This window comes from Podarcis raffonei, chromosome 3 (assembly GCF_027172205.1).
Source record: "Podarcis raffonei isolate rPodRaf1 chromosome 3, rPodRaf1.pri, whole genome shotgun sequence".
Classification (NCBI taxonomy): domain Eukaryota; kingdom Metazoa; phylum Chordata; class Lepidosauria; order Squamata; family Lacertidae; genus Podarcis; species Podarcis raffonei.
This window is the reverse complement of record NC_070604.1, coordinates 54,905,469-54,923,971: the sequence shown is the minus strand read 5'-3', so window position 1 is coordinate 54,923,971 and position 18,503 is coordinate 54,905,469. Positions and strand designations below refer to the sequence as shown.

The following is an 18,503-nucleotide window of genomic DNA, read 5'->3' as shown; positions in this document are numbered from 1 at the left end:
CTTGCTCTAGATAAGCTGCCTCTGCAGAAATTTCCTTTTCTGTACCTTTCTTTTCTGCACCTATTTCTGTCAACCTGTTAGTGTTGCAGCCTATTCTGTAACCATATGGAGACTATCAGTGCATCACCAATAAGAGAACAAAAGAGTACACAGATTCATATGAAATTTTGATATGATCCTATAATTGAAAGAAGCACATGGTACATATCACTACGGTAGAGAAGACTGTGACAAGGTGGTTTTTGTGCCTGCTTAGTCTGATAAACATTCATGGCCAACTCCAGGGCCTCTGCTTTCTTATGGTTCTTTAACTTCATAGTGGACTTGGACCAGACATCCCATTGTATACAGGATATGTCATACAAAGGTCATTTCTCTGTAAAATGGGAAACATGGTCACAAAATTTAAATCAACTTACTGTTGTGGGCTACTTAATGTTTCCTCCACTTCCTTTTTCTTATTACTGCTTGTTATACGTGCCACAAAATGATTCAGGCAGTATAAATAGTCCACCCAGGACAGAAGACGAGTAAATGAGCTGTGGGAGGAGGTGTGGGAAGAGGGGCAAGTCAATAAGGAAATCATTCAGAAACCTGGGTCTCTGGTGGTTCCTTCTTCATTTCTAGGCTGTTTCCTAACCCATCCCCTGGGGGTGGGCAGGAGGAGACTCAGACATAAACCAATACAGAGGAAATGCAATGTAAATGAATTACCTAGAATAATGTTGTGAACCTTAATTCTTGAAAAATATATTACTGTAATCCAGTAAGGTTATATTTTTGCTTCATTATCATTTTTTTAAAAAAGAGGATTGAACCAGGGGTATGCTCTAATGATAAAATTCAACATGATTTGAGTCATGTTGAGTCATACTCTTCTTTCAGGGGGGATTTATTTATGTACTATGAAGACGGATTCTAAACTTTTTATGGTCTTTAAGTCATCCCACTTACATGGACAGGTTTGGATCATTGGGCCTTCATGTGAGTGCACATGTCTAATACAAAAATAGACATGCAATCCAGTGTGATTCTGTTGCCCCTTCTTCATGCAGTTGAAGGTATGCATTTTCATTAATTTCACATTGCAAATTAGGATGCATATACTAATGTCTTATTTGAGGCCACTTGGTTTATTGTTTGTGATGTCTGCCATATTAAACTATTACTGGATCAGATTTCCCATTTTTCTTTCTTTCTTTCTAACTACTGTTAAAAAGCAGTGAAAAAGAAGAAAAACTCAGGCAGAAAGCTTTGTTTAAGGAAAGAGTGATATTAAGGATGACTACCAATCAATTTAATGATATCCAGTGCAGAACGGGTGCACTCTGGAAAATCAGTTTTCAGTTTCCAGACCTTAGGTACTCCTTCCCTCAGCAATGCCCTCTTTAAATTGACCACTTGAAATATTCATCATAATTTTATTTGACCTTCAGTTAAAAGCCATATTTTCTATGCAACCATTTTTGCTGGATTCCTGGGTGGTCACATCATAAATTGTATATTCATTTAGTGAAAATATAACCCGTGTTTGAACTTGAGCCAAAATGCTAGAGTTTTCCTAAGCATAGCTGTGTATTGTCATGAAAATGATTGACGAAGTAATGTAAGACTTGTATCTCAGTCTAGTGAAAGCAAAAATAATGAGGAACAATGATGGTAACAAACTAATTTCAAGACAGAAATAGGAAAGAGAGCAAATGGTTTCGCCTTACTCAATGCCACAATAAACCATGGGAATGAATCTAGTTCATGCACTCCCACTTCTCCTCTCCTGCTCTGACTTGGCTGCGAGGAAAAGCTTTTGCTTCCATATTTGATTTACCACAGCTTCTTGTAACTTATGAACCCAACAAACTGTTATTAATCTTAACTATGGTCTGTTCGAATAAGCTGACTTCAACCTATGGGTTGTGAAGCTGGATTGTTTCAACGAACCAAAATAAAGCTGAAGCACAATTTACAGTTCAGACATAGCACTGAGCTATTTCTTCATGGCTGCAGCAAAGAAAGAGAGGGAAAGTATGTGAGCCCAAAGGTCATTACAATCATGATATACTATAATTTATTGTGGCATATGAATGTAGCCACTGTATATGGTAGCAAATCCAGGTTTCTCATTGTGTTTATTTTGTATTAATGAAAGCTGACTATGGCAGGCATATGACACTAACTCATGAGATCATGTGCTATAAATTCATGTGTGAAAAGTATACTTCTTTTTAGAAGTACATCTCTGTGGTGTGCAAAATATACTTCTTTTCTAGAAGTCAAGTTCTATGGTGAACTTAAATGTTATTTGAGGATGCACGTTTACAAAGGGAAAGGGCGGAAATGAAAGAGTGCTCTCTGCCTTCCTCTTCTATCCACTTAACATAAATAGGTTTCCTTTTCTGATCAATGGCTGCTATTTAAAAATGCTTTGGAAACTTCTGGCATTTTGGTAATGGGAAATTAAAATGTAATTATTGTCTCAATGGAACCGTCTAGAAGTTGAGCTTGGGAAGGAGAAAGTACGGTATATGTGACTGGAAACCCAATCATTTAGATCTGTGCAGGTGTATCTGTCTGTAAGGCTGGTGGTGCAGTTGTATTGCAATATCAACCCAAATGACCTATTGTGTTTTGCTGGTTTCTGAAGTCTTAGGATCCATCTCTTCTGATGTGATAGATGAAGAAAGTGAAATAAAGTTTAGACCAGCCAAACAGTCATTCTCAACCCTCTGAAACTAAGAAAACAAACTTTCCTTTCCACTCTACTACATTACTCCGACAATTACCACTTAACTCTTCAGTAACAAACATAATCCGTTGATACCATTACTAAATGTCCATTAATCTTGCAATCTCCCTCCATAAGAAAAAAATACAGGGGTATGTGCTGGGTTGTGGGAGTGGGGAATTTCACCCTTTGCCTTCTGTTGTAATCCTGATCTGGATTCTCCTTTTCTGCTTTTCTTCATCAAGCAAATAGCAGGTGTCAATGTAGATTAGGATCCTCTTATCCTAAGATGTGGTCCAGGTCCGTATCTGCCCATCTTTGCTGATTATTTGTGGAAGAGATACCTTGCACTCAGGAACAAATCACATGAGTAATGTCTTGTGTAATTTGACCATTAGAATTGGTGGAAGCAAAATATTACCTTTAGATTTCAGGCAGTTTCTATCAGTTTCTGCCCAGTGTTACTACATCAATAAGCTACCTATTTATCTTGCTGTCTATAAAGTGTGAGGGAGTTTTATTTACATATATAAAAAGATATATCTAATATGGGCTTTTGACTGTACCATAAGCACCACTAAACAATCAGGCACATTTCAGTATGTATCACTGTGCTCATTCAGGAGAAGTAATAGCCTGTTAAACCAAAGCATATTAACAGGTAAGTTTTATGGTTCTTGACAAATATGTATATGAACACTTGCAACCACATTTGGTTGCTGTTACTGTACTTGGATCATATCTCTGATGCTCTGAAAGGTCTAATTTTCTCTGCCACTTCAACATTTTTAAAATAAAATGGTATTGAAGAATCTACATGCTTTTGAACAAAAGCCTTCCAGTATTTTAATTATAGTTTAAAAAGCCAAAGATCTGATAATTAGTTTAGATTCATCCCATGCTAATGTTGGTATCTCTCTCTCAAGCACAAAAATCTCATTCTAATGTATGCTAAATTTAAATCTAGCCTAAAATTGCTAATTGTGATAGTAATTGAGTATATGAGTTTTAAAATCTAAATGAAATTTAGTGAGTGAATATGTATGTGTGTGTTTTTCTGATTTAGAGGAATAAGCTCCTCTTACATATTTATTGAGGATTCCACAAATTGCGACTTAGCTTAATCATCAGCCATCATTTGCAGTTTATATTGCCCCACAAGTTCTGTGGTATGGGCCAAAATGGCAAAAATAAATGCTAAAAGACTTTTTGGCCTAGAGAAAATTTGATGAAGGAAGGATTTGATACATTTATTAAATTATATACGGTGTGCAAAACAGCTCCTCTGATAAAGCTGTTAGGGTCACCCAATGAAATTGATTGGCAATATATTTACTTCCTTACACAATGCATAAGTAATTTATGGAGCTCTGACAGAAGATGTGTTGATAGCCACTGGTTTAGGTGTCTTCATAGGGTGATAGACCTATCAGTGACTGTTAGCTACAATAGCTTAGTGTAACCATATGTTTAGAGGTAGGACATACATACAGTATTTGAAACATGGTTGCTGTGGATGAGCAATGGGGAAAGGCTACTTTCCTCAATTGCTTTTGGTCTGTGTGACCAGCTCCTAACAAAGCTTCCCAACCATTAGCACAACAAAAAGTAGGTCCTTCCAACACCACTACCTCTGCCTTCTAAAATTCCCAACAGTGTGGCCTGGGAATAAGAGACCCAGGGATTAGTAGCACAAAGGCAAGTAGAAATAACAGTTTTGCTGTTTTTAGCTTACTTCAAAACAGGTGTTACTTTTTTAGCACTTAATTTATCATTTAAGTATGTGTTTGTGTGAGAGAGGGGGTAGAGAGAAAGATGGGGATGGGGAAGAATCAATTCCATTCTCTATTGCAGCTAATGGCATCTACCCTCCAACACATGGCCACTGTGCTACACTTTTGCTGGGAGCCTTCATCCGTCTCTGGGGTGCACAATCTGTGGCCCTCCAGATGTTTCTGGACTACAACTCCCATCAGGCCCAGCTGGAATAGCCAGTGATCAGGGATGATGGGAGGTGTCAGCCAACATCTGAAGGGCCACAGGCTGTGCACCCCTGATCTATCTGCAGCTAACTGCATCTTATGTTGGTGCAAATTTGTAGTACCATGGTTGAAACAGCCACTTGCCTAAGCGAGTGATATTATGAGTCAGTTTATACTTCTGTTCAGCACACAGCAAATCCAGTAGAAACACACACACACACACACACACACACTCTCTCACTTATGATTTCAATGGAAGAAAAGTAAAGACAAATGCAAGAAGCCATACTATTTGCAATTCATCCTTCGTTGCTAGCCTTGTTTATTTTGAATTATAATAAATTATGTAATTGTTGATAGGAAAAGTCACACACATGCATGTCCACTTCCATTTATGGTACTGCAAAGTTGTATTGCAGCATCAATGAAAATGTGGGTGTGCTTTCAAAGCCTTGGCAGCCTGTAGTGACCTTCAGGAAAAATGAAATGCTCTGCTGGCTAGGGAAACAATTGAGCTGAAACCACTGAGGCGCAGTCAACTCAGAGATAGACTTCCCAAATTAAAAGCTGTTAGCAACAGCTCCAAACAAGATTGGAAAGTGAGAGCAGAACATATTTCTTGAAGGTGATTTATGCAATGAATAAGGCATGATCAAGAGCACAAACCTCTCAGAAAGAGGAATACCTGTTAAACTGAGCAACCTGAACTTTAAACTGAACATCACTGTCGTCAAAAGTCTGGGCACAAAGTGGTGTCAGAATCACAATTTGTTTAAACAAATAGATAAATGCAAACTGATGACCTTTTAACACACAGGGACATAAAATACATCCGTAGCTTCAAGTAATTAATTTGCAACAAGCACATCCTGATTTCCCCCCTCAAGTATCTTTTGACAGAATGTTCACACAAGAGCATTAGATATTTGTAATGACCTTTCCTGATTATAATGTATCAGGCAGGCAACAATGGAGTTTTCACTGCATTCCATATTAATGTCAATTAGCTTGGTGTAACTGGGAAGAAAAGGTCAAGGCTTAAATTAGCCCACAAATTCCCCATAAATTAATAAATGTTTTAATATGGATAAGCACATAAAGGCCCAAATAAGCTTAAGCCCCAAAGAAACCCTAATTATTTCAGTTCTCTGCAACAGAGAACAATCCATCTAAAATGTTGGCATATGTGTTAGGAACTTTCTAACCCAATCTTTGTTGTTTTTCTGCCCAAAGGTTAATGTAAAATAGTAAAGTATTTGAAAGATGTCTGAGGAAGTGATTATGTATGTATTGGTTCAGAATGTGGTTCTATCCCAAATTTTGACCTGGATGAATTTGTCTTCTGAACCAGGTAATATCATTCCTGTATGATATTCAGGTTAGTGTTTCCCTAAAATTCAGCAAAGTGAAGGCAAGATATTTAAAATAGAAATATTTGTGCTTATATTAAAACACCAGCAATTAATCAGGAAATACTGGAGAGAAGATTGAAATAAGAATAAGAATAAAACATATATGTATTTTCTCCACATATATGTATTTTCATGTTCTTTCTCTCACACACTAGTCTTCCTAACCTGCACCAGGCCCTTTACTCGTCCCTGCAGAAATTTCACTGTTGAATTCTGTTTTAATTCTGTTGAAAAACAAATCATTTTGTAGTATTAGTTCTGAAAATTTGTATTACGGACACAAGGCAGCTTGATTTCGCATCCTGGAAATGAATCACATGAAGCCCTCAGTTAATTCTCTAAGGACATTTTAAGACAATATAACACACCTTTGAAAAGCTTGCTTTAGTCATTTATTTGTTGATGTAAATGTTGCATTTTATAGCAGCCTTTCTTAATTTAAAATGAATTATAACAGCAGAGTGAAGAATTCCCTATAAAGCGGTGGTGTACATTATTTAAGCAGTCCAACTTCTGTTTGATATGGCCCCATTTATCACTGAGGATATTTTATCTTTATTGTTCCATAAAAAGAGCAGTCACCTGTACATTAAAGCCAATTCCCAGCATTCTGTTACACGAGTATGACCAAGAAAGGGAACCTAGGATGGGCTGTGCAAGTAAAGAGGCACACTATGTAGATAGAAACAGGCTTTATTTTCAAATGTTTGGGTCTGCAATAACACAAGGCAGGTCTAATCCCACCACAGTGATGTCTGAGTGCATCCCTTTACATTTGCAACCTTAAATGAATAGATGTTATTTACTCCAAGTGGAAAAATGCTGTTTTGATAAGAATGTCCCTCCATCTCTAACGCAGAGCTCAGTGGTGGAACTTGACATCTCAAATTTCAGTGGCACCTTGGTGATGCCAAAATCTGGCACACACCCCACCTCTCGCCTTCCAATATACTTCATAGCTGCAGCGCCTGGTATGGTGCCCCAGAAGCTCTGCTCCTGGGGCCACCAAACAAGTTGTGCTCCCTTAGAGCCACCTTTGCTGAGCTCTCCCTTAGGGTTTTCATAGGAAGAGCATACACTATAATTAAATGTTAGGACCATTTAATTATAGAAGTGGAAGTCTTGGGGAATAGAGTCGCATACATCCATACCCAGTTCCTGGTAACTGTAGTCCCTCCCCCACATAGCTATTATTCTGAGCATCATGTCTTTTCAAGTGCACATGTGCCCTAAGTCTATACCCCCTGCTCAGTCCAGGATTTATAATTCAAAATGCAACTACAGCATTCCTGAGATCAAGCCTCTGCTTAAATACCTATGGTGAAAGAGAGCACACCACATCCCAAGGCAATTTGCACCACTGTTTAACAACTCTTGCAGTTGGGAAATGTCTCCTAATATTTAGCCAGCAAATGCTTGTCTGCAATTTCCATCTACTGGCAGCAGTCATGTCTTCTGGGGCAACAGATAACAAGTCTGTTCTATCTTCTGCATGTCTTGCTTTAATATTCTGATCTCCAGGGTAGATATATCCAGCTCTTTCAATCATTTCTCATTGTTTCCATGCCTCTTACTATCCTGTGGACATGCTCTAGTTTGTAATGTCCTTCTTAAAATGTTGCACCCAGAACTGTACACAGTAGACCAGATGTGCCCTGTGCTTCACTCTGACCATTACTGAACAGAGTGGAGCTGTTATTCCCCATGATCTGGATGCTATATTTATGTTAATGCAAACTAATAGTACATTTACTTCTTTTGCAGCTATGCACTGCCTTGTTTAAGGTTGTGGTCCACCAAGACACCTAGATCCTTTCTACAAGTAATGCTGTCAAGTTAGGCTTGCCCAATTATACTTTTGTGCCTTTAATGTTTTGGCCCTAAATGCAGGACATTATCTGTGTAAAATTTCATCTTGTTGGTTGCGGTCCAGTGTTACCGCTAGTCAATATCGTTTTGAATCTTGATTCTCTCTTCTATGATGCTAGACAACCTTCCCAATTTCATGTTACCTGCAAACTTGAGATGCACCTGTCTGCTCCCTTATCCAAGGGATATACCCTTACTCCATGTTCTGAATGTCCAAACATGTATTTACATGTTTTGATAGTTTTGATTTTTTCCAGTGAATGCTGACAGTAGTATTCATTTTTCTCAATATACCACAAAACAAAAAACTCTTAAAGGCATAATCTAAGAAGTCTTTTGGAGCATTTGTGTACTGGGTTTGTTTTGTTTTTAAAAATTGAAATAGCAGCTGCAGGGGCCTTCATGATTAGTATGGGGGCCATGACTCATGAAAAAGAGGATTCCTCCCATGTCACAGTGCTGGTGATACGCTGCTATTTCACATGGAAAGAACTCCATTTGCCTCATGGTAACTTTCTTTACCATATAAAAAAAGCAGTTTTAGGGTGAATTTGTATGGGTGATGGCAAAGGAGGAAAACATTGAAATCCTGGGGTAGTATTCAGCTAAGTTCTACTCAGAAATTGTACTTGAAAATTGATGCAGATGCCTAAGTTAGTTTACTGTACTCCATTTAAAACTTAGTTGAATACCATCTCTGTTATGTAGTTTGGTCCTGGCTGTTATTTCTGACAGCGGTTCCTTGTGCTGCATTGCTGCTTCACTGGGTCTAGTGGGCAGCTAGTGAAGCAAGTTCTAGAAAGTGAGGATCAAAAATTATTCTGTGCACATTTAGCTTTCTACATAGCTTTCTGCACTGGGGTCATATGTATTTGAACTGCCTCTAGGTGGATAAACTTGGTGGTCAATCAGTATATTGGTGACTAATAATTAGCACAGAAAAGCAAGAGAAGTTATTTAAAGAAGGTTTAAGAAACAGAGGAAGAAGTGGAACTAAGGTTTCTCTAATGATATACATCCATACTTAGTCATCCGCTACATAATCAATATTATCAATAATATCTTGAGGCTTGTCCTTCTGGTAACACTTCTAATTGCTTAAATACTCTCTACTATGCTGCTTTAATTAGTATATCCAACCATCTATTTTTAATGCCCCTAAAAGAAATATGGCAATCAGAAATGTCTTTTGGGTGTGCATTACTTTAAAGGAACCATTTTCAAATAGAATTAAATGCTCAAACCTGTTTCACCTATAAAATAAAGATTCTTAGAAAAACAATAATTCAGTCACATAAAGATTTGTTATCTAAAGAAATGGCCAACTTAGAAATAGATTAGCTATTTAAGACTAATTTGGCCATATGTCTAATGGGTATGGTTCATAAACCTACACATAAAAAGCTTTGAAATGGAGAGTGGATGGTAAAATTACCCCAGGTTTTATCTTCTTTAGTTTGACTATTTAAATAGCTAACTCTTTCCTAACCTGACTGCTGTAAAAAATATTATCACATAGCCAAGAAGGGCTTGCTGCCTCGGAGACAGAACAGAAATTTTGTTGGTGTATTGTCCAACAGCTTCCCTAACCTGAGCTGATGGAAGTGGTCTTAGTGGTGGGTTTTGGGTTACCTTTTCAAGTTCAGTGCTGGACTTCATGATAACTAAGGCAATCATGAGTCTTTTTTTATAAGGCGGATCCAGCACATGTGCTCGTCATACTCTTGTTTTGTTCATTTGTTTTTATTTGCCATAAAACATTTCAGGAATGATCCATTCGTACATGGTTTCAAGTCACTCTATTGTCATGGACAGAACATTGATGAAGTTTGGATTGTTGTTCACAGTTTCTCTCTGCAGGGATGGAAAACTGACTAGGATGGCCCTGAAAACCTACAGAATCCCAAGGATTCCTGAATGCTTTGGGGGAATTTCTAATTGGCATGCTGGCAAACATGTTGGACGCTGATCTCATGGTGGAACAGTGAAGTGGAGGGGCCATTGATAGGATCGTTCTTGAGTGCTGTATCCAATTAAGGGGCCTCAGATGGCTCCCTGGTTTGGAAGGAAGTAACAGGTGATGAAACAATCAACTGATGGCTCAGGTGGCTGAAATCTTGCAGCAAATATGGCTGAAGACAGCTAAGAATATATAATCATATGGTGATAGTGATGAAGATTGCCTATTTCTCTGCCACCATCTGAAGGTATATACATTCCTTCATAGCTTTGGGGGAAACTGAGACTGAAACACCATGTATGACCCAGAGATGATGGTTGGATTCTGCTGTATAATATATTTTATGGTGTTTGAAGTTTTTTTAAAAAAAATACTATGAGGATGAGAGAGAGAGAGGTATGTCTGCAGGAGATTGTCAGATGAAGGGTGGTCTAGAAATAAAAATAATAATAATAATTATGATGATAATAAATGCCGGCTTGAGCCCTGATTCAGAGGCAAGTCTTCCCCATTCAAAACAATATTAGGGAAGACTCAACACACTCCTTGTATGCGCAGAGCTGCTATTACAAATACTGAATTCCAGAGAAGGCTTTGCTCGCTAAGTCCACTGGAGCTTTGGTGACCTAAATATTGTTATAATGTCATCTTTGCATGAGTCAGTACCCCTCAACCCAATCTTACCAAGGTGCCCAGTGTGGTTGTTAGGTCAAGCTCCTTTGGCTTTGCTCTTCATGTGACTATGCAATGTGCATGGCATAAAGGCATGACAGAGGAAGCAAACTTTGGTGCACTTCAGGTATCTTTATTAACTTGCTCTAGGTGTATTCTAATGCCTGACAATGCACCTGATATATTTGTCTGTTGCCAGCTTAATGTGTGTCTCTATCTGATCATCAATTTGACCTGGTAAAATAAAAGTGTATTTCTAAAGAGCACAGTGATCAGTTGCTTTTTCTTTTTCTCAAAGATAGACCTTCAACTCCAATCCTCCCCTAGTCTCAGTCTCATGCAAAATCACCTTTTTGTCACAAGCAACCCCTCCCCTCAGGGAACAAAGGCTTTTAAGTGTTTTTCTCCAAGAGACCATACTCTTGGATTTTTCCTAAGACAAATTGCTCATCTATAATTAGCTCCCCTTCTGTACCTCCCCTTCCTGTCCCCCTTGCCTCCTCCTCATTGGTAATTTTCTTGTCTAGTTAGGATCCAAAGGGATCATGAAACCACGTGTACCATTTTTTCAATTTCTCAACTTTTGTGCTATTTTGGGAGTGTTCTGAAAATGCTAGCTCTGCACCATACATGGTTCCCTGGGTGAAGGACAGCCTGCCAATAATGAGAGGCAGACTGTGGCTTATGTCCAGCAACTCATGCCGAAACACTTCAAGAATCCCAATATAAAACCATGACTGAGATTCTCAGGTCACTATGAAACTCAAGAAATCCACTCCTGGTCCTTTAATCAGAACACGTAATTATCAGCACTCATCCCCAGGGGTGCACTCCTCCATTGTCTCCCAAGACTGATGGATGCCAATCAACCACTCTTCTGATCCTCTGTCTCCTCCATTTCCTCATTTTTCATGTCCTTTCTGCTCTCATGTGTTCTTAACTAGTGTCATTTGCATTTGATTCCCCTCCCCCCATTGCAATGAGGTCTTTGTTGCAGCCTGCCAGATTCCTAGCACCCCTCCCAGATCCTTATATCGTAAACATAAATATTCCCCACCTCTGTCTATCTCTACTTCTGTCATAGCAACATGCAAAACATAAGCTGTTGGTCCAGACAGAGTGGGATGAAGGAAATATATCCTTGTGTATTGTCTCTCAGCAAATGATTTTATTCTCTCAAATCATTCTGGTGATTCAAGTCACATGGCTGAACGGTGTTGTGTAGTAATAAACAAATTTCTTTTGAATCCACATTGGGACTCAGTGGTCCTTTGCTAACCTTTGTTGTGCCACAAATCTGGGCTCAAGATCTTGAAATATCACACTTGTATGGCAACACATGTTATGGCATGCATGTTAATCTGTAACATGTGATCAGGGACATGGGTAGGCTTGCTGACACTGAACACTCCTCTCCCTGAGAAAAAAAACTTCTGTAACATGAAAATTGTTCCAGTGATATAAATTCATATTAAATAGGCTGTGAACTAGGCGGCTGGAAATCCATGTCGGGCAGTCAATATTACACACCATTCTCTCACAAATTTGTGGAAACATGCTGCACGGTTGCACATCCTGTTCCCTGTTGTATATATCTAGGTCATAGCTACTCCCTTGATCAACACTGTATATGAATCATGTAATTAAATGGTCATGATGGTCCACAGTGTAAAAACTGGTAAAGATTTACAGTAGCTGTTAAAAGGCTCAGTCAATTACCTACCATCAAATGTTTTATTTGCCTGGGGGTTGCTGGTTTTTTTTTTACACCTAACCTCAAGAATCAAGTAAGCAAAGAGAGGCTTTTTTGGTAACATATTTACACCTTCAGCCTCTGTGGTTTTTTACGCTGGGATAAGATCAGAAATAAGCCATCAATGTTTTATTTAAAAAGAAAAGCTTCTTTTTGCAGGGGAAGTTAAGGAAACATAAGAGATGTCAGGCCTTATTTCTGAGAAGGTTAGTATTTTACAGATACAAATGTAACAATGTCCTTCCCATGCAGACAGCTGAAAATGATTTAAGGGTGAAAGCCAGTTGTTGCCCTTGTGCTCTGCAGCCAGTGAAGCTGTTTGCTGATGATGGAAGAGGACAGGAGGGATATTTTCCCCCTGATTCCCCCTACCACATACAGGGCTCCATGAAAATAAGCTCATGGGAGCTGAGGGACTGTCCAAAACAGGGGGAAAGGAGAATAAGCAAAAAATGCTGCCCATCCTCTTCCATTTGAATCCCACCCATCTTTTTCAATTTGCTTATGATATGGAGGATTTCAGCTACATTGTAAGATGCCACACCATGCAACCAGAGCTAGAGATATTCAGTTCTGATACAGAGTCTCAATGTAATCTGACCATCTATGTGAGGTGGATTTCAAACAATACTGTTCACTGTGTGGTACCACATGGAAATGTTTTCCAAAGGCCTTGGTATGTTTATATGGAAATAGAGGTGGTGTGTTTCACTGCCTGAAGTGGCTCTATTTCTGATTACGTTGTATGTGAGCAATAAACAAGTATGTTTCTGTATTTATTTATGTATTCGTTAGGAATACTTATAAACCACTAAACATCACAGTAATGCTACAGTGCTGTATAACAATAAAAACTATACAAGTAAAACAAAGATCAAGAAAAGTTCTCAAATATCATTAAATACTGTCTGCAGGTAGTGTGATGCTTATGGAAACCCAGTAAAAATAAAGAAATTTTAAAGCATCTAACAAAATAATTTGACTATAAGTTTTATCCGAAGATCAGCATTCTTGATTGGTACAAACAACTCAGTATGCAGCTCCAAACAGATACTTCTCATCTGTCATGGCAGTGTCACCTTCTGTGATGGATAATGCTACCAATACAAATTTGGGTAGAAGGTGTTCTGCTGTTTGTACCACATAGCTTAGCAGACTAATACATTATTTAGTGTTTCCATAGTGTTCGCTTTCTGGATATTTTAAGAATGCCCTCATGTCTGGCCAAGACTTCAGAGCCATGTTTTCTAGACATCATCAGCATACAAAGGACTTTCTGTGGCCCCTAAATGTCTTATTTGTAGTGAAAGGAGGAAATTCAAGGTCTTGGGTGCATCATTGTGGATGTTGCTTGACAAATAATTAAGACAAATAATATTTTCTGCAGGGCAGCAGACTTCAAGGACAATTACATATTGACAAAGCAAGGAATAGAAATATGCTTCCCAAAGTTCCAGGTGTACCACGCACCTGACCTCCCAGCAGCGGAGTCGCTTCCACTTACCAGCAGGGAGAGGGGCGAGGCAGTGGGGAGGTAAGTGCTGTGCAAGCACATTGGCAGAGACAATCCAGCACTCCTGACACTGCCACCTTGTCCCAGTAAGTGGCAGAAGGATAGCATGGGAAGTTGTATTGAAAGCTTCTGGGAGGTCCAGGAGAATGGCAAAGGTCTGAACCCTGACTGAAATATATCAAGAAAATCAGTATCAGTTTGCAGGAAAGCACCTGCTTGAACATTTTATCTAGGAAGATAAATGTTAAGCACTGACTGAAGATGTAATTCACACCGTCCAGATCCCCAACAGGTTTCTTTATGACTTGTCATTCCATGGCCTCCTTTAAATAGTCAGGATCACCCCTTGGACCCAGCTGGGCACTCTTGTCATATGTTTTAACCTAAACTAATGATTCATGCAGTAAGTCTCAAACCATTACATTATTTAGATTTGACAACGACTAAGCCCTGACCCTGGCACTCCTTGTGGCCTTATGACAAGCTCTGTAAAATGCTTCTGAATAGGAGAGTGTTTGTCAGACTATGTCCAAAGGATCGCTCAGTTCCTACATGAGAAGTAACAGCAGACAGTCATGGCTGACACAGTTTCCCAGGAAAATTTGCCTGCTTCAACCAATCTTCACTTGTAATGTCAGCTGCCATGGAAAGTTAGGCATATGCAATGGCTTTAAGTTCTTCTGGAATGAGAGTAGGGATCATGGCCAGTACTCCATGTGAATTGAACTTCCAGCCTCCACAATTTCCCTGTCTCCTGCAATCCACATGTATTCCATGGTACATGTTTAGGGGTTGGAAAGCAGAAAAGTTGACTCAGAAATAGTTCCTTTGGAATATGTTTACAAACCATGGACTAGTGAATGCTAGTCAGTGTGGTTGGTTTTACAACACGTTTGCAACAGAGAAAGGCATACTATATGGCACTTTTATAAACTGAATTCATATTGATTTTCTGGAAACAATTGGCACAGTATTCGGCTTTGTATAACAATGAATATATGCAAATGTCCCCATGTATGAATACATATTTTAAAAAATTCTGCCATTGCCTTCTTATAACTGAAATACTCTGTTTTTTAAAAACCAAGCCATCCTGTTCTTCACTGCTCCTGGGGTGAAAAGTATAATTTGTTGGAGGCCATTAGACTTAGACACCATTCACACAATAATGATTTTTATAATTACGTATAGAAAAGATTGTGAATCCTTTTTAAGTACAATGAGCTGCTAATTATTCTGAGCCTGCGGAAAGAACAATAGATTAAACAATTTGTCTTTTAAAGCTTACAGTGCTGTATTTGGTGGATATAGTGGTTGATAAGGAAAATACTTTTAAAACACAAATCATGCAGTATTTAATGCTTCTTTGAAAACTGCTGTCTTCATGTTAATTATAATGGATCTTAAAAATGTAGATTGTATTTGAAAATATCATTTAAGATTTTACTGACAGCATATTTTTAAAGTGTATTTTCTACTGTTGCCTGAGAAGGCCAGCGACAGAAAGATTTAAGCAACATTATTTACGTACATACATTTTTTGCAATTGCTTTTTAACAGTTAAATAATAGGAACAATTTTATATAATAAACAGCTGGTAAACCTGCACTTCAGGGCACTGAATTCATCTAAACTTAACATCCCTGCAAAGTGATTTATACATTTATTTTCTTTTATAATAACACTGAATGGTCTTTGCTACTTCAAACTGATTGCCAAAGGACAGATAGTTCTCATCCCAAACTGTGGCAAAAATACCAAGGGTGCTGAAATTTGAGCTTTTCAGAAGGATATAGAAACATGCAATTTACACTTGTCCCTTTTAACACTGTGCTTACTGTATCTACTCTGGCCAAATTGCCTTTTACAAGGAGAGCTATTTTTGTTCTTACATCATAGGCTGTATTGTAGCTCTACATGAATTACAAAACCCATAATCTTTATTTTCAAAATGATGGCACCACTTTTCTTCAGTTACTGTATTTACTGAATTTTAAGTTATAGTTGAGATTGCAGAGCATATTACAGTTCTCCAAATGGAAGAATTTCATTTGCAATTAAAGTTTTTGAAGTCTTTAATGCATCTGTCAGAATGAATGACAGACTCATTCAAGGTTCCTCTTCAATATAGGTGAAATAAAACTTGTCACAGCAGGGTTCTTTTGGGGTGGGTGGGTGGAAATTAAGGTTATCTGCAAACTTGGCCAGGGAATTCTGAAACTTTTGAAATTAAGTGCTTGCCATTGCCCTATACAAATGTGATATCATTTTGGAAGTATTTATTATGTATAATTTATTTCATAATTAATGCCAGGTATAGGTTCATCATTAGTACCATATTGGTTGGCCAACTCCAGAATTCTTTTGATATATTTGTTCAGGTGAAAATTTAATTTCCTCTTATCACATAATTTTTTTTTTTAATGTTATAGGGTAATAAACATCATAGTACTTGGGTTTCCAATGAAAACATTTGGCTTGGGGGTGACTGAGGAAACTGAGATCCATGGAGAAGGGAGTGAAAGTATACCATGACTGGTATACCTAATGTCTTCAAATCCCTAATGTCTTCAAATCTGGAAATGTACAGTTTGGTACAGGTTGCACATATTAAGTCCCTTCTTGTACCAGGGTATCATTGACTATGATGGATATAGAGTGCTGGCATCTTTATGCAATTAATGTTCACACAAAACCATGGTAGGAAAGAAAGGATTAAGCTTCCCTTCCCTATGTAATATGGCTTTTACCTGCTCATGCCTGCTAAGATATTCTTTTTAACCTGATGTATTTGCAAGTAATGCATTTAATGTCACATCTAGTTTGTGGCATAGATTTTCAAGAAAAAGAACCCACTTCAGTATATAAATCTGAGATGTGGGCTCTGGATCATGAAAGCATAGATTCTAAGGGGCTGTACGGCTATTGCTTTTTGTAGCAACAGAAACACACAGTTACCTTTCTGGAATTTAAGAATTAAATGGTGTTTCTATCCTAGTGGTGCAGCAATAAAGCTGTTGGCATATTTGCAAAGCTGGATGGGGGACCGCGTGTTGAGATTCCTGTATTGCAGCAGGTTGGACTAGGTGACCCTCAAGAACTCTTCCAATTCTACAATTCTATGATTTTTTTTGTATTATTATTGAGAAGCTTTTCTTTTTTCAGAAACTTAGCCAATGCCACTATTCCTTCCAGAATATTTGTGACTCACACGTATTTATGAGATGTTAGTGTTGCAGCACATTTAATGTGATAGTATTAAATGTTCATATTTAAAACAAAATCAAAATCAAAAGTACTTCTGAGACTGTGGGCTGAACACTCATAGACAGAGCATGCTTGTAATGTGATGGAAGTAACATTCGTTAAGTTACAAGTGGTCTTTTCCAGATTCCAAAGAATGAAAAACTACCTTTCATGTCAGATTTGTCTATCACCAAAAAGGTACTGATGTTTCCATAGTGAAAATAGCAAGTGGTTTATTCATAGACTCCTTCTGTACCTTTGCTCAGTTGAATTCCAGATGCACCAAAGCCAACCATTTCTTCTCTCCTTTTGTTTGCCCCTTGGACTGTTAATCTGATTTGTTGATATTGTTGACAGGTTGCAATATGAGAGAGGGAAATAAAAATGAAATCATTTTCAGTGCTTGATAGAATAATACAACGAGGCATAGTACACAATGAACATTTATTTCAGCACCAAGAAAATATTTTTTTGTAGAAGATGTGGCTTGTGCAAGTATTTTGTCTTCTTTTTGTTAATATTCAGGTCACAATCAGAGACGGGAGGGAGGGATGGAGCCTAAGCACAATGCTGCTTTTGATTTTTCTGTCACTTAGATATTCATTAATAAACTGTATCTCTACCATTGCTCACTTCTCAAAACTCACATAACATTTAGATGAGCCACAGCGGAGTCAGAAATGTAGACAGCTCTGTGCTGTATTCATAGTGGAAGAAGTAACAGGAGAAAAGAGGTAGAATAATATTATAAACTCTGAAGAGAAACTATTTTATATTTCCCTGCATCATTTTCACTTTTTACCATTTGTTTAATTCAGAATTATTTAAATTAACTATAAAACAATGAACCTTTTTTTCCAAATTAGCCCAAACAATATTGCTGTATATTTATGACTGTGTTGTATACTTATTTCATTTTAAAAAGTAGTGTCTGATAAAATTATTTCAATCCATCCCTCTGCCTCCTTCCTGTTCCCCTTATGCGAGTCCTATAATTCCCCCTTCAAGTACAAAGAACTAGATCATATCAATCTTTTTATTGTCTTTGGAAAATCTAATCTGTGGGTCAGTGTTGGCCAGCTTTATCTTAAAAATTATCCAGCTGCAATTTGCCTGACAATTCAGCTTCCTTAAACTAACCCCCTTTCCCTCCTCCCTACTTCATTTGATCAGGGAAGTCTAATTTGCAGCTGTCAGGAACTTGGATTGATATGCTACTTTAAAAAATGATTTAGTCATGATTTACTCCGGTTTGGAACAGAAAGCAACAATATATTACTATCCAAGGAGCCAGTAATCGAGTTGTAAACCTATGTATTTTTGCCCATAGATGAACTAGAGCAGTTTGTTATCCAAGACTGCATATGGCAGTTT

The 18,503-nt window shown here is 38.0% G+C and overlaps 1 protein-coding gene and 1 long non-coding RNA gene across 4 annotated transcripts in view; one reads left to right on the top strand and one right to left on the bottom strand.

Annotated features, from left to right (window-relative positions):
• HS3ST5 (heparan sulfate-glucosamine 3-sulfotransferase 5) overlaps positions 1 to 18,503 on the top strand; it is a 142,074-nt gene that overhangs the window by 19,098 nt on the left and 104,473 nt on the right. The window lies entirely within an intron of this gene.
• LOC128410457 (uncharacterized) overlaps positions 6,237 to 18,503 on the bottom strand; it is a 59,256-nt gene continuing 46,989 nt past the window's right edge. Inside the window, exons 2-3 of the long non-coding RNA XR_008329512.1 lie at positions 17,386 to 17,462; positions 6,237 to 6,340 (exon numbers count right to left, since the gene is read on the bottom strand). This is a non-coding gene — a long non-coding RNA (uncharacterized LOC128410457). The remainder of the gene's footprint in view (positions 6,341 to 17,385; positions 17,463 to 18,503) is intronic.